The sequence below is a fragment of the Schistocerca gregaria genome, chromosome 3 (assembly GCF_023897955.1).
Source record: "Schistocerca gregaria isolate iqSchGreg1 chromosome 3, iqSchGreg1.2, whole genome shotgun sequence".
Classification (NCBI taxonomy): Eukaryota; Metazoa; Arthropoda; class Insecta; order Orthoptera; family Acrididae; genus Schistocerca; species Schistocerca gregaria.
Window position 1 is genome coordinate 380,009,736 of NC_064922.1, and position 17,973 is coordinate 380,027,708.

The following is a 17,973-nucleotide window of genomic DNA, read 5'->3' on the forward strand; positions in this document are numbered from 1 at the left end:
AAACTACACGGTGACGTGTTTTTGCGCAAACGTACCCAGAAGTTCGTATAAAGCTGCACTTTGTATACGGTGAATAAAAGTGACTGTTAAGATAAGTACAAAACAGATACCGCAAATAGAGCTGCTAGTAGGTCGTGAGAATTATGCAACTTGGAAATACGCCGTTGAGGCATATTTGCATTTATATCACCTGTGGGACGTTGTAAATGGTACAATTAAACCTACCGTAAGGAATCAAGCTTTTCTGATAAGAATCGGAAGGCAAAATCAAAACTGACCCTTTTGATTGATCCAGCAAAGTATGTTCACTTAGAAAATGCTGCGTCAGCAAGGAAGGTATGGGACAAACTGGAAAGCGCATTTGAAGATGGATGTTTAACCCGAAAAGTTGGATCAAAAAAATGTTCAAATGAGTGTGAAATCTTATGGGACTTCACTGCTAAGATCATCAGTCCCTAAGCTTAACACTACTTAACCTAAATTATCCCGTGGACAAACACACACACCCATGCCCGAGGGGGGACTCGAACCACCGCCGGGACCAGCCGCACAGTCCATGACCCCAGCGCCTGAAACCGCTCGGCTAATCCCGCTCGGCAAAGTAGGATTACTTAGTGAATACACAACTGCAAGACTGAACGTGGGCGAAAATGTGAATAAAATAATTTGAATCTCAAATCGTCTGAGGATTATTGGTTTTGAAATTGCGGAGGATTAGATTTTTACTTCATTTTTAGCTGGACTACCATAGAAATATTCACCTACGATTGGGTGTTTGGAAAGTTCTGGAACACCGATTACAACAGATAGCGTGAAGGTAGAGATCCTACAGGACATGGAAAATGAGTCAGATTCTTATGATCCAAAGGCAGAAACAGCTTTGGCTTTGTACTCTAAATACAAGAAGAGGAAGTCAATAGAATGTTCCAGAATGTCAGAAGATTGGGCACTTTCCATCACAGTGAACCGAAAGGTTCAATATTAATTAAAGGAAGGAATTCTAGTAGTCCTTAAAGGAAAACTACCCACAAAGGTAAGGCACTTTCTGCTTTTTATTCTTTTAGTGAAGCGAGTGACGATCATGCAGAATGGTTTCTAGATTCAGGAGCATCTGTGCATATTATTAAAGCTCCACCAATTTTGTATGATGTTCAGTCAAGGACAGACATTGGAATTTCCACGGTTGATGGGCCTGAGTTAAAGTGTGAACTCGCAGGGAAAGCTCAGCTTAATTTGCTAGTGAATGGGGACAACAAATTGATACTGCTCATGATGTACATTATGTGAAAAATATTGCAACTAATTTGCTGCCGGTAAGTGAAATAGTAAAGAAGGACCCGCCAGGTTAGCCGAGAGTGCTAATGCGCTGCTTCCTGGACACGGGTAGGCGCGCCGGCCACGTATCGTTTCGTCCGGCGGATTAACTACGAGAGCCGGTGTGCCAGCCAACCTGGATGTGGCTTTTAGGCTGTTTTCCACATCCCACTAGATGAATACAGGGCTGGTCCCCATGTTCCACCTCAGTTACACGACTCACAGACATTTGAATACGTTCGCACTATTTCATGGCTTACACTAGACACAGACAGCTGGGGTACACTAATTCCACCCTGGGGGGTACAGAGTGGCGACAGGAAGGGCATCCGGCCACCCTCTGTCACTAACATCGCCAAATCTATAGTAACGATGCCGACCCCACGTTGAAGTGGGACAAAGGCCCCAGTAAATGATGATGAAGTGAAATAGTTAAGAAGGGCAACAAGGTTGTCTTTGATATAGAGGGTGCCAAAGTAATAGACTCTTGATGCGATAGTGTAACTACTTCATCTAATGCAAGTAATTGCAAATTATATACATTTGAATATATTGCTGAAACTGGAAATCACCCTAGTTATGCTATGAAACGGTTTCTTGTGGCATAGGAGACCTCGACATTTTACTATACAAAGTATGCCCTCATTAAGAATATGGCAAGTAGGGCAGTGGCGGATACATAGGGGGAGGGGGGGGGGGCGCCCTGGGAACTGCCCGCTTTGCCACCCGCGCCGCCCCCGCCAGTCAGCCCACACGCCACTCTTTCGTTTCTTTCGTCAATAGACTAAAGTGAACCGAGTTATCGAGTAGTTCTACTTTCCTATGTAGCACTCGCGTCTGCGTCATCGTATTACAAAATATTTGTTTGTCTACCTGCATAGATTTCTACAGTAGAAAGACGTTTTTCAACATTGTGGCGTACATAGACATGGCTGAGATCGACATTGAAGGAGGATCGACTTAATGGCTTAGCTCTATTGAACACTCTCCCTGACATTGATTATCCTGTGGACGACGTAATCAACCAATTTGCCAGAAAGAGGAGGTGCATAGAATTCATCTTTTAAGGAAGAGAACCAAAACTGTAATGTTTTTATATCGTAAGATGGCATTATCTTGTATATGTGTATAATAAGTTTAAATAAAACTTTCTTAAACTTTGCATGTGACTTGATTATTTTTTATTGCGGTACAAGTAAAGGTAGCTCAAGATATCCTTAGCGCCCCCTCCTCGAGGTTTTTCAGTATCCGCCACTGAACTAGGGTGGAAAATTATGGAAATAATAATGTACAATGTAAGGCGCGTTTGCAAGGGAAGCAGGCCAGACAGGCAATTAAATCTAGTCAAAGCAGATTTACGGCAGTCTTGCAACTTATTCATACAGATCTCTGTGGACATATGTCCTATTCCCTGACTTTCAGAGATGATTTTTCTAGATACAGTCATGTTTATTTTATAAGTAACAAGGATCAAGTCAGCGATTTATTTGCTCTTTATTGCAAAATGGTCGAATGTCAGATGGGGAAAAAATTAAAATTATTAGATCAGTCAATAGATCAGAACGTGTAAACAGACAGTTTAAGGAACAGTTGAATGAAATGGGTATCAGGCATCACACTACCATTCACTGTAGTCCCTCTCAGAATGGAATTGCAGAACGTGCCAACAGAATCATTGCAGAGAAGGCAGGAAGTAATCTGAGCGATGTTGAGCTACCTTAGTGTTTTTGGGCAGATGCAGTGTCAGTTGCTGTGCATTTACTTAACAGATCACCTATGTGAAACAGGACGCCTTAACAAGTATGGACTGGGAAGAAACTGGAGCCGAGCCACTTAAAAGTCTTTGGATGTGACGCCATGGTTCAGATTTCAAAACAATTAAGAGGTAAATGGGATGCCAAATCTCAGAAATATATTTTTGTTGGCTACTTTGAGGATTTAAAAGGATATAGATCTTGTAATCCTGGGAATAAGAAGATAATAAGCAGTAGAGATGTAGTATATTTAGAAAATTCTAAACATAAAATAAAGGAAAATAGTCCAAATAATACGGTAATTCAACTAAATATAATGTGTGATAATGATGAATAAGAGATGGAAACTGAAAAAAAGGAAGATAAAAATGAAGAGCAACTTGATATTCTTCATGAGAGTCGCGCTAAGTAATAAGATTCAATAGAGGAAGTCAATTTATGGCGTTCTACACGCATAACAAAACCGGAAAGATATCCATAGAATGAAATGTAAGTTGTCCAAACCTTCGACAGTAAACCGATGACACTCGATGGAGCCTTGGCACCTACCAATTCTGAAAGTTGGTACGAGGCTATGGAATAAGAATTACAATCACCTGTGGATAATGATACATATGAATGGGTTGATGTGTCTAAAAATAAAAACGCACTAAGAACAAGACACATATTCAATATTAAAAATCTTGAGAGTGCAATACCAAAATTCCAGGTCAGATGGGTAGTTAAAGGATATTTTCAGGAGGAAGGAACAGGTTATCATGAAACTCTCTCACCAGTGGTGAAATATCCGTTATTAAGATACCTTTTAACTCTTGCAAAAGTGAAGATCTAATAATTCATCAAATTGATTTGAAAACAGCATATCCGAATGGAAAGCTGGAAGAGGAAATATATATGATCCCACAGCCAAATTAGTTCCAAATATGTATTATAAAAGAAGCAAGGCATAAATTATGATCAATAGTCACATGTGTAGATGATTTTTTTAAACTTTGAACGAATAGCAAAAATAAACTGGATCGTTTAAAAAAACCAGATAGAGTCAGAATTTAATATGCATGACTTAGATGATGTTAGTCACTACTTAGGCATGAATATTCTGAGATGTACAAACAGAGAAGAGTTAGGGATGATCAATCTCTGTATAGAAAAAATCTTAGAAAAGTTGGGCATGGAAGCTCGTAAGCCTATTTCTACCCCAATGGAGAATAGTGCTCAATTGTAAATAATTGATGAAGACATGAAATGTAAGGAAAGTGTACCCTATTTGGAAGCTGTAGTAAGTCTACTGTACTCAGCACAGACTTCCAAATCAGATACTGCACTTGTCACAAATTCTGTATGCAAGTTTTGCAATGATCCAAGAGAAAAACCATTGGATAACAATCAGAGAATATGCAGATATTTAAAGGAAACTACTGATTATAAGCTGAACAATTTTAAAAATGGGAAATGCAAATTTAGAAGCGTACACTGATACAGACTGGGGAAGTGTGCTGGAAAGCAGACACTCCGTCACTGGAAGTTGCTTTGAACTAATGGGAGGACTGATATCCTGGTCATGTAAGACCCAGTGGACAGTTGCTATAAGTACTGTGGAAGCTGAATAGGTGGCCTTACCTTCCACCATCTAAGAAGCTCTGTGGATCAGAACACTGGTGGGTGAAACAGAATCTCTTACAAAAACAAAACCAACTGTGATAGTTTGTCATAAGATGGGAGCTATTATGCTTGCCAACAATAATGTTACCAGCGTGAGATCCAAACATATTGATGTAAAGCTTCACTTTATCAGAAATCACTGGGAGCAGGGAATATAACCATCAATTATCTATACACAGAAGAAATGTTATCACATCTCCTAACCATGCTTATCAATAAGGACAAGTTTCAAAAGTTGGTGAAACATTATGGTCTAACCATTGAGATGTAGTGCTCAATATCTGAAAAAAATATGTATTCAAGAGGTTGTGTTGGAGCTATGTCAACAAAGTACTTTCCAGTGCGTGTAGTTGTGCTTAGCATACATTGTGCTGAGTGCATTAGACCTCTGTGAAATGATATTATATGGTTAGTGATTGGCAATGAGATCTTCTGCATAGTCTATATGTTAATTTGTGTTCATGTGTTGAAAAAATATAAGTTTTATTTTGTTCCTAAACAATTTTCCCACGTCATTTCCCTGCGCCGAATAGAGAATGTAACAGTGTGGTGTGTCAATTCATCTTCAAATGTTATGTTTAAAACTTGCTTGTGATATTTCAGGTTTTCCATTGAGAGGAGAACAAATGTTTTTGGTACTGATTTGTTATGCTTTTCCCCACAACTGCCATATCGATAAAATTATCATAAAATCAAAAATTTAATTCTGAAAGTCCTAGGTTCACATGAAAACATGTGACCTAGTTAGGTTCTTGGGACACGTGTCCCACTTCACCAGAATTTCAAAATTGGTCAGCTTAAAACTTTTTTGGTAGTGAAATTATATTATTTGTCACAAAAGAAGAACTTTTTGGGCTTTCATTCTTCCAACATAAATTTTAGCCATGAAAGGGTTAAAAATCGTTGTAGATTAGATGTGAGGAAGTGTTGGGGTAAAGGCTATGACGGGACCATCCGTCACGACTCTTGTATACAATGGTCCGCAAATAAAAATCTTCACCATATGTAAGGTGTCAGGCAAATCCAACACCTTACATGAAAACCCTGACATGATAAGCAAATCCAGTAGTATGTCACATAGCTCCGAACAAATCATGACATTAAATTAACCAAAGCAATACTAGTAACGAGTGAGCAAATGGAATACCACAGACTAACACAAGAATGCCTAAATGGATGTCGTACCTTCCCACAGTGAAGCAGACGCAGTTCCGAGGGGAGAAACGAGGACAGAAGCTGAGAGCAGAACCGTGTTAAGCTAGAAGGCCCTACGATAACGGACGGAGTGGACACCCACGTCGCTAGCCAACCACTAAGTCTACCACCCGCACGTTTTAGCGTGAGGCTTTTTCGCGTCTTAGGTACGTCAAGGACCACCCCCCAGCCCATGTTAAAAGCTAGAGCCCCCCAGAAGAACAGTATAGATCTTACGATAACACAAAAAGGGCCACTACCACCCGCAAGTTTTAGCGTGAGACTTTTTCGTGTCTCAGGTACGTCAAGCACCACCCCCCAGCCCATGTTAAAAGATAGAGCCCTCCAGAAGAACAGTATAGATCTTACGATAACGCTAAAAGGACCACACTAGCTGCAGGTTTTAGCGTGAGACTTTTTAGCGTCTCTGTTACGTTGCAAACTTTAAAAACATTGCCCCACCACGAAAAGTATAACATTTCTCATTGGATAGACAGAATTTTTGTAGGCGGAGCTTAAGGTTAACTTTGAGACCCTGATTGGTCAGATGAAAACATATCCAGATAGTTTTTTTAAACTAACTTCGGTAAATTGTAGTGAGGAGAAGTTAGAGGAGAGTTGGTTCCGAGACGGCGAGCTGGATGGCTGGTGCGCCGGCCGCTGTCGCCCTGACGCTGCCTAAACACCGACAAGGTAATGAACGCACGCGATGCCGCATTTTTGAGCGCATAAGGCTTCACTCAGAACTGCAGAAGACTCATCTGTTACACCCCTTTTTTGCGTAATACTAATGTCGATCGTTAATTAAAACTCATGGTGTTCACATTTGCCACTTGAAGAACAGATCTGAAACGCGATGATTTTTCTGTTATATAGTTATTGAGAAGCCACATCAGCCACTGTAATTTACAAGTTAGATAAGTAATTAAAGATAATTGAGGGTCACTGTAGACCATTTTGATAGCTTTCTCTTTTGTGAAATTTAAATTAAACGTAGATTATAGATGTGATATGGCATAGGTCATCCTTCAATCGATTGTAGAACTTGGAAACCCATTCAGGGAATATTCGTTCACATTTTTGTTGAACGCAGTTGGTTTTTACCATCCTGTATTAAAACATTTCCTTTTATCAATAGTGCAATTTATAAACGATGTTTTGTGAGTAGAATAAAATTTCCAATGGTAAACTTAACTGCTTTTTCGACGTTATTTTACCAGCTAACTAAAAATAGGAAAGCCTTGAACCCTTTCCACTAAATTTAGTTAGTATTAAGATTCTTTTACAGGGAGTGCAGTGGAGCTGACGCTGAGATCATTAAGTATTTGGTTATATCATCGCTAGTCTCACTGAACTCTTCTGAATTCTACATGTCATGTGTGGTCTGGCGTCTCCTTACCAGCAACAGGTCCCAGGTTCAAACTAGTTAATTCCCTAAAAAACACACTCAGAGCGTCGTTGCGCGAAAGTGGTAGGGAGACACGATATAGAACAATCAGACACCACCATGAATGTTTAGACATTTAAACTTAATCCCTCAAAGAGATGTAGATGATAACACAAATAAAACAGCTCCTTGTTTCTAAACGGCTGAGAACACCTAAAATTTTCTGGTCACGGCGTGCTGTAGGTAGGATTTCAACGCGCTGGGCTGGCAGATACAATGATATCTATGCATTTCGGGAGGAAACAATTGACATTCTATAGGCTCTAACAAACATATTTATTACGGATAAGAAACGTAACGAACGATGTGTAACAACAGGCTACAAAAATATAATTGACTCTTACGGCTTTGTTGTTCAGTGCAAACAAAATCAATATACATTAGTACATAAGGCCAGGATATCTGAGTGTATGAACGATCAAGAAGGACAATTCGGCAAATTACTTGGCGAAATTTTAACATCTGTGAAAGATGTAGCATCGAGCTACATCCACAATAAAGAATAAAAACAGTAGAGAAACACTTCGACGTATTTTTCTAGGACAATAGGTGAACAGAGCCCGCAACTAGACTTGAAATTGCACATTATTTACCCAATGTCTGACAACTTTTATTCGCAGCTAAATACATGGTTTTAGAGAGTGAAGGAAGTCGTAGACGCATGCGGAGCAATATAACAGTTTTCCGTATCTGTCGCCTGTGAGGAGGATCGTACAAATGAAGCACTTAAGTTTTTCTGTGGCTTCTCCTCATGAGATTCCTCTTGTGTCTCCAGCACGCATAGAAATTGCCTGGTGTATAACAGAGATATCGTGCTACCCTAACATACGCACAACCGTCAAAGCGGAACGTTCTTTCCCCAAGCTAAAAATATTCAGAAAATACGTAAATTCTACACTATATCAGCAACCGTTATTTGGTATGGAAATATTACAAATAGGAGATGGTCATGGGATTCAATTTTGTCTAAGTCATCTTATATCCTCCTGCACCCATTCAACTTCGACACCTTCCCGTACATCATCGGCACGCAGATTGCTGTCCATCCTGCCCGCCAGGATATTTATGTACATAGAAAATAACAGCGATCCTATTGCACTTCCCTGACGCACTCCTGACTGTACTGTTGTCTTTAATGAACGCTCGCAGTCGACAACAACATGCTCTGTTCTATTACTTAAGAAGTCTTCGAGCCACTCACATGTTTGGCAACCTATTCCATATACTCGTACCTTCCTTAACAATCTGCAGTGAGGTCCTGTGTGAAATGCGTTTCAGAAATCTAGAAATATGCCGTTTGCCTGTTATTCTTCATCCATAGATCGCTGTATATCATGTGAGAAATGGGCAAATTAAGTTTCACACGAGCTATGCTTTCTGTCTCTAGGAAATGTATTATATTCGAACACTGAATATGTTCTAGACCTCTGCAGCAAACCGTTATTGAGGATATTGGTTTGTAATTTTGCAGGTCGATTATTTTACCCATCTTATGTACAGGAGTCACCTGCGCATTTTTGTAGTAGCTTGGAACTTTGCGCTGGGCGACAGATTCGCGATAAATGCAAGCTAAGTAATAGACCAGTTCCGCAGCGCACACTCTGTAAAACCGAACTGGGATTCCATCCGCACCTAGCGACTTATTTGTTGTCAACCTTTACTGTTGCTTCTATACGTCAGGGATGCCTCTTCCTATGCCCGCCGTGCAAGAGCCTGTGCGACAGCCCAACAGACGGCATATTTGCACGATCCTCCTGTGTGAATGATCTCTTAAACGTGAAATTTAAAATTTAAGCTTCAATTTTGATAGCTTCAACTGCCGCACCAGACGGATCAACAAGTAACTGATTGGTAGCCTGAGACCCGCTTAGCGATTTTCACAAAGGACCAAAATTTTGTCCGGTTGTCGGCCAAATATTTTCCTAACGTATGCCGTTGGTAGTTGTATGCTACACGTATAGATCTTTTCACAAACGCACGAATCTCTGCTAACTTTTGCGTGTCGTGATTTGCGCGTTCTCTCTTGAACCTAGAGTGCTTCCTCAGCATTTTTCGAACTTGGTTGGTGGATCTTTCCCGTCTTTAATCCTTTTACTAAGCACATACGACTCCAGCGCACGATTTACAATCTGTTTAAACTTCAGCCATAATTTCTCTATGACGGTCATACTGCAACTAGATGTTTGCAGTTCATCGTCAAAGTAAGATGCTGACAACTGCTTATCTGTTCTTTATAACAGAAATACTCTTCTAGCGCTCTTGACTGATGTGGAAACTTTCGTAACCATAACCGCTGTGATGACGTCATGACCTCTATAATGACGCAATCGATAAAATCTGGCATGTTTGTAGCTACAGCGTCTAAGATATTTCCACCGTATATGGGCTGTCGAACTAGCTGTTCGAGACAGTTTTTGGCAAACTTGTTCGAAAGTACTTCGGAAGACTTCCTGTTAGCACTCCCTGCAATGAATCCATAGTTGTCTCAGTCTATACTCGGTACGTTAAAGTCGAGTCCAACTACACTGAGGTGACGAAAGTCGTAAGATGGCGATATGCGTATATACAGATGGCGGTAGTATCGCGTAGACAAGGTATAAAACGGCAGTGCATTGGCGGAGCTGTTATTTGTACTCAGGTGATTTATGTGAAAAGGTTAACAACGTGATTATGGCCACACGACAGGAATTAACAGACTATGAACGCGGAATGGTAGTTGGAACTACGAGGTGGAATCCAAAATTTTCGGGACTGGGGCTGCCACCCGGAAAATAGGAATAGTAGATCTTTGCACCACTAGGTGGCGATGAGTCAGTGTGCGGAGTGGCATTCAGCTGGGAGGACGTGTTGCGTGTCCACTGTGATTTCCATAATACTCTGTGTTTGGTGTGTGGCGATTTTACGACGGATCTGCGAACAGAACAGTGCGTGTGTATCAAATTATGTGCGAATCTCGGGAAAAGTGCTACCGAGACCCTTGCAATGATTTATTTGGATTTACAATTATGACCCAGAGACAAAGCAATAATCGTCCCAGTGGAAGAGCCTGGGCTCTCCAAGACCCAAAAAAAAGCGTGGCAGGCGAAGAGCAAAGTGAAGAGCATGATCATCGTTTTCTTTGATACCAAGGGAATTGTGCTCAAAGAATTCGTCTCGCCTAACCAAACAGTACTACCGTGACGTTTATCGACGGCTCCGTGAAAACGTGCGGCGACGACGGCCCGAACTTTGGCGTCAAGGGGACTGGCTGCTGCATCACTACAACGCGCCCTGTCACACGTCCTCGCTCCCCAGGACCTTTTTGGCAAAAAACAACATAGCGGTTATACCCCAACCACCGTACTCTCCAGATTTGACACCTTGCGACTTTGCGCTATTCCCAAAATTGAAACTCAAGTTGCAAGGCCGTCGGTTCGATACTCTACGGATTCAAGAAGCAACACCGTCGGTGATAAACACCCCAAAGAACAGGACTTCCAGAAAACGTTTGACCAGTGGCAGAAGCGCTGGGACCGGTGTGTTCACGCGGATGGGAACTACTTCGAGGGTGATGGTGACCATTAGTCCAAAGGTGAGGTTTTCAACAGATGGCAGCACCTCATAGATGCATGGGACATTCCATTAAGGTGATCGTTAGGGAACTCACATCTCAGGCATTACTTCTCACCAAAGACAACGCTGTGGCCGACGGCCTACACTTAGCGACCGAGAATAGCAGCTTTAGCATAGAATTGTCAGAAAAGCAGCGCTGCGTGAAATAACAGCAGACATCAATGAGGGCTGTACGATGAACGTATCCTTTAGGACAGTGTGGCGAGATTGACATTAACAGGCTATGGTACAACACGACTGATGCTAGTGCCTTTGCTAACAGCACGACATTGACTGCAATGCTTCTCCTGGGCTTGTGACAATGTCAGTTGGATTCTAGACGACTGGAAAAATGTGGTCTGGTCGACGAGTCCGACTGCGATTGGTAAGGTCTGGGTGTGGAACAAGCCCCACCAAGCCATGGGCCCAAGTTGTCAACAAGGCATTGTGCAGGCTGGTGATGGATCCATAATGGTGTGGGCTATGTTTACGTGGAATGGACTGTGTTCTATGGTCAAACGAACCCGATCATTGTCTGGAAATGGTTGTGTTTGACTATTTAGGAGACCACTGCAGTCATTCGTGGACTTCATGGAATTTTTACGGATGACATATGCGTCGTGTCATCGAGCCACAATTGTTAGCGATTGTCTTAAAGAATATTGTGGACAGTCGGAGCAAATGATATGGCCACTCTGATCTCCCGACATGAGTCCCACCGAACATTTATGGGACATAACCGAGAGGATAGTTCCTGCACCGGCAACTTTCGCAATTATGAACGGCTTTAGAGGCAACGTGGCTTTTTCTGCAGGAGACTTCCAACGATTTGTTGAGTTCGTACCACACCGAGTTGCTGCACTACACTGGGCAAAAAGAGGTCCGACATGATATTAGGAGGTATCCCATGACTGTTGTCACCTCAGTACGGTATTTCATGATACGGGTATAGACTTTCTTTGAATGACTCTAGGAGTACCTCAGTAGAATAGAGTGGCCGGTAAAAGCATCCAACCATTGGGTTGATGACCACTTTACCCTTACAGATTATTATTGAGCTTTAACGTATCCTCAGTGTGGAGACACAAAGAAAATGGGAAACGTGCTAAGATATACTACTACTACTACTACTACGTGATCAGGCCCAGTGGACTGCACACATCTACAGGTTTCCTCCTCCACTGTATTCTGGTTCAAATGGTTCAAATGGCTCTGAGCACTATGGGACTAAACTGCTGTGGTCATTAGTCCCCTAGAACTTAGAACTACTTAAACCTAACTAACCTAAGGACATCACACACATCCATGCCTGAGGCAGGATTCGAACCTGCGACCGTAGCAGTAGCACAGTTCCGGACTGCGCGCCTAGAACCGCGAGACCACCGCGGCCGGCACTGTATTCTGTCCATTGCTGCTATCCGCCATCCGTTCACATCTATTGACACTTGGTTTAAATCTTCACGAAGTCCTTCCCTCCAACGCTTCTTGGGTCTCCCTGGCGGTCTCTCTCCTGTAGGTGTCAAATCCAGGAGCTTCCGAGGCCATCTGTGATCCTCCATCCGGGCCACATGGTCGGCCCAATGCTTTCGTTTGGCTTTGACTGTTCCTGCTACGTTGGGCTGCTGGTATAGTTCCTCAAGCTCTTGGTTCTTTCTGAGCCTCCATTCCTCTGTATGTGCTAAGATATACAGAAAGAAAAATAAAAAAAATACAAATATTCGTTACAGATAGTTTTCATTTCAATCTGACAAACTCGTTTTGTGAAAATTGTAAATGGTTATGATTTGCCAGAAAGTGTATCTTTTTGTCGTATTCCCTTAAATAATATAATATTTGTCGTATTCAACAATTTCCATTGTTTGGTAATTTTTGTTTGTTTTTATAGTGCAGTCTCAAAAGACCAACATTGTCAACGTTAAGCATCGAGGGACCATATTATAGCACAGGAACGCGCCCAAATACGTAAAGGTCAGCTGGTATCATCCGCAACACTGCGGGGAGTCATACATGAATCATATCTACAGAGTGTTAACTGTAAGTTGGTCGATCAGCTCCCTAGTCCTCAGGAGTGTGAGGTAGCCACTGTTGCTTTCCGTGCTATTTTGTTGTACTTCATTCTGTTTCGTACTGTTTCCTTTCGTCGTGGTAAGTGTACGTAGTCCGCAGCTCGTGGTCTTGCGGTAGCATTCTCGCTTCTCGCGGACGGGGTCCTGGGTTCGATTCCCGGCGGGTCAGGAATTTTCTCTGTCTCGTGATGACTGGGTGTTGTGTGTTCATCATCATTTCATCCTCATTGACTAACAAGTCGCCGAAGTGGCGTCAACTAAAAAGGACTTGCAATACGGCGGCCGAACTTCCCCGCATTGGGCTTCCCGGCCAACAATGCCATACGATCATTTCATTTCAGTGCACGTAATTGTTTCTGAAAATGAACTAGACTACTTCAGTTTAGATTGCAAACAGCATTTAAGAGATTTTAACCTCTTTGCATGATCTGTGCCTTCGCGGAAGCGTGACACACAGGTTACGGTACCTACACTGCAGGAGACGGGCATTGCTCGTTCCGCCCGCACGCTTGTTCACCCCGTGGAGGTATACGTGGTCGCTGGGATTGCTTCCAACACTCGCTGCAGCCCCCTCTGGCAGTCGGCTAACTTAAAGTTAACACACTGTATTTGTAGCAGAATTGTAGCACGTAGTCTCTCTCCAAGGACCTGAATTACGACCGTACCCGTGGAGCTACGGCGTGGTCAATCATTAACGCGACGCTTTCGAAGCGTATGGCCGGTCGGCGAGCCAGGCTTCTGTGCCCGGAGCAAGGGTGACTGGAGGTCTGCAAAAGATACAGCGCGGCTTGTCGCGACAGTTACTTCTAACATTCACAACATCAACACGTGACAAGAAAAGGAAATTACTCACGTATATTAAGCAAGGAGACGCTGAAACTGCCTACCTTCGTTGTTCAAGTATTTGTGGCACCTCCTCAGGAGACTGTTTATTACACTCTGCAGTTCGCTTTAAGAAACAGCAGCAATTTCTCAACGAATGTATGTTTTGAAAAATGTCCGTCTAAAGTGTGAGGATCTGATTTGTACACTTTCTCTTTTAATGGCCCCCACAGACAAAAATCGCTGGTGGTTAAACAAGGAGAAGGAGGAGGCGATATGTTGTCAGTGACAACTCTGTCTTGAAAGACGTCACTAACTCTCTGTAATGAGAAGTTGGCTGTATGTGCCGTCGCAGAGCCCTGCTGAAAGGTCGCGAACGCTCGTTCTCTCTCTCTCTCTCTCTCTCTCTCTCTCTCTGTCTCTCTCTCTATCTATCTCTTTCTCAGTAAACTGGCCAGAAAAAGGCCGCAAAATGTTTTTCACGTATCTCTCACTGTTAGTTGTTTCCTGAAAAAAAAATAGGGCCTATTCTCTCAGTGCTAATAGCGTACCAAGCTACTATTTTTTGATTACGCAGCGGCGCCACGTGTATTACGCAACGCTTTTCAGAACTCCAGCAATGGTTATTTTGTGAGTTGACGTATCCTCTAAGGTCGAAGCATGATTTGTCCGAAAAGGAAATTGTGTAGGGGTCAGTTTCTTCAACATGCAACCTATTCAAAATCCATACACAAAAACTGTAGCCTTTCTGCAGGGTCTTCCAGTTTAAGTTCTTTCACTGCAATTATTTTATAGAGCTGCATTTCAGTTACTTTGTAGCCATTTGAACAAAGCCACAGGAAACTTATGTTTGCTGAGATATACGCTGAGCTGATTTTCTAGGAGACCTTTCCAGAGCATGCCGAGAGTTTCTTCTGCGACTACTGTACTTGGTTGTCCATGTTTCCTGTCTAGTACATTTCCTGTTCCGCGAAGTTTATTTATCATCTGATGAATCGTACTGTGATTAGGAACATGAACATGAAAAAATTCCTCTTGAAATAATCTCCTTACTGCACTCGCTGATTCTGTATACACGTACGAGTAACAAATGAATACTCTTTGTTGCTCGGCCTCTGTAGCTAAGTAGTGAGCACGGCTCACTGCCGTGCGAGAGGCCAGGGTTGGATTCTTGGATGGGGTAGAGATTTTATGCGATCGTCCTTCCATCAAGTTACATCAAATAAAATAACCTGCGCTAGGCGGACGAACAACCTGACATAATGTCTACCGGCCAGTAATATCGCACTGTCACTTCACTTTACTCTTTTGAGCATAGATCAGTTTTATTTCGCCATGTCATTTGAAACAATTTCACTCAATACACTGTACTGCGTCGCCTAAGAAATACGAGCTATCTGCGCAAACAGAGGCCTCGCAGCAGAAGAGAAATATACTCGTAGCCAGAACCGCCGCCGGCCGGGCAACAAAATCCCCACCGCGGGGTTTCTGTTAAGGATTGATCATCCTGTAGAATGGACTGCGAAAATACCGTACATGCAAAACCTGTCCTCCGGACATCAGAATTAGAGAACAAGCAGTGTGGTACTGGGTCAAGAAAGGGGATATAGCGAAAACAGGGGACATACTGGGCGTCAGGGCTGATGACAGGGGTGCGATAAGGAGAAGAGCTGAAGAGTTGTGGCAGGAATCATGGGAAACGGAACAACTGGCCGAAGAACATTTGAAATTTTACCAGACGTGAAGGAACGACTAGGTATGAAGTACTTCGAACCAACCCGGGGACTGTTCCATTTTCTCACTGGTCATAGTCCCAACCCGACATACCAATGTCGGTTTGGGAAGAGGGCTACGCCCGCATGTGACTGTGGCGCATCGGAGGGTACTCCAGACCATGTGGTTTACGAGTGCCCCCTTTTCAGTGATGTAGCAACCACACTACGAGACCAGTTACCTAACAATGACACTTACCAATTACTAAGACGTGAAGATGCATTCCAGACTCTGAACAGTTCGGCAAACAAGGTATCACGGGAAGTGTTGACATAATATCTTAGGGATATTAATTAATTACTAATCCGTGAGTAATAACAAACACCAAATGTGTCCAGTATCCTAATCAAATACCGTCTGTGCGTGGACAGGCCGACTTACATTATAGCTGGAATCCGCCACGTGCAGGGCTAGGGTGAGTGGGGTGCAATAACGCCAAATCAGGACATGCACCGAACATGACATAGAATATAACTTTAGTTAGTAAGACTTGGGAATCATCATCATCATCATCATCATCATTTAAGACTGATTGTGCCTTTCAGCGTTCAGTCTGGAGCATAGCCCTCTTATAAAATTCCTCCATGATCCCCTATTCAGTGCCAACATTGGTGCCTCTTCTGATGTTAAACCTATTACTTCAAAATCATTCTTAACCGAATCCAGGTACCTTCTCCTTGGTCTGCCTCGACTCCTCCTACCCTCTACTGCTGAACCCACGAGTCTCTTGGGTAACCTTGCTTCTCCCATGCGTGTAACATGACCCCACCATTTAAGCCTGTTCATCCTGACTGCTACATCTATAGAGTTCATTCCCAGTTTTTCTTTGATTTCTTCATTGTGGACACCCTCCTGCCATTGTTCCCATCTACTAGTACCTGCAATCACCCTAGCTACTTTCATATCCGTAACCTCAACCTTGTTGATAAGGTAACCTGAATCCACCTAGCTTTCGCTCCCATACAACAAAGTTGGTCGAAAGATTGAACGGTGCACAGATAACTTAGTCTTGGTACTGATTTCCTTCTTGCAGAAGAGAGTAGATCGTAGCTGAGCGCTCACTGCATTAGATTTGTTACACCTCGCTTCCAGTTCTTTCACTATGTTGCCATCCTGTGAGAATATGCATCCTAAGTACTTGAAACTGTCCACCTGTCTTTACTTTGTTCCTCCTATTTGGCACTCAATCCGTTTATATTTCTTTCCCACTGACATTACTTTCGTTTTGGAGATGCTAATCTTCATACCAAAGTCCTTACATTTCTGATCTAGCACTGAAATATTACTTTGCAAACTTTCAATCGAATCTGCCATCACAACTAAGTCATCCGCATATGCAAAACTGCTTATTCTGTGTTCACATATCTTGATCTCACCCAGCCAGTCTACTGTTTTCAACATATGATCCATAAATAATATGAACAACAGTGGAGACAGGTTGCAGCCTTGTCTTACCCCTGAAACTACTCTGAACCATGAACTCAATTTACCGTCAACTCTAACTGCTGCCTGACTATCCATGTACAGACCTTTAATTGCTTGCAAAAGTTTGCCTCCTATTCCATAATCTCGTAGAACAGACAGTAACTTACTCCTTGGAACCCGGTCATATGCCATTCTAGATCTATAAAGCATAGATACAGTTCCCTGTTCCACTCATAACACTTCTCCATTACTTGCCGTAAGCTAAAGATCTGGTCCTGACAACCTCTAAGAGGCCTAAACCCACACTGATTTTCATCCAGTTGGTCCTCAACTAATACTCGCACTTTTCTTTCAACAATACCTGATAAGATTTTACCCACAACGCTGATTAAAGAGATACCTCTGTAGTTGTTACAATCTCTTCTGTTTCCATGTTTAAAGATTGGTGTGATTACTGCTTTTGTCCAGTCTGATGGAACCTGTCCCGACTCCCAGGCCATTTCAATTATCCTGTGTAGCCATTTAAGACCTGACGTTCCACTGTATTTGATGAGTTCCGACTTAATTTCATCCACCCCAGCTGCTTTATTGCACTGCAATCTATTGACCATTTTCTCCACTTCCTCAAATGTGATCCTATTTCCATCGTCATTCCTATCCCATTCTACCTCGAAATCTGAAACATTGCTGATCGTATTTTCACCTACATTGAGCAACTCTTCAAAATATTCCCTCCATCTGCCCAAGGCATCCACAGGATTCACCAGCAGTTTTCCTGACCTGTCCAAAATACTTGTCATTTCCTTCTTACCTCCCTTTTGAAGACTGCTAACTACACTCCAGAATGATTTTCCAGCAGCTTGAACCATAGTCTCCAACCTGTTTCCAAAGTCTTTCCAAGATTTCTTCTTGGATGCTGCAATTA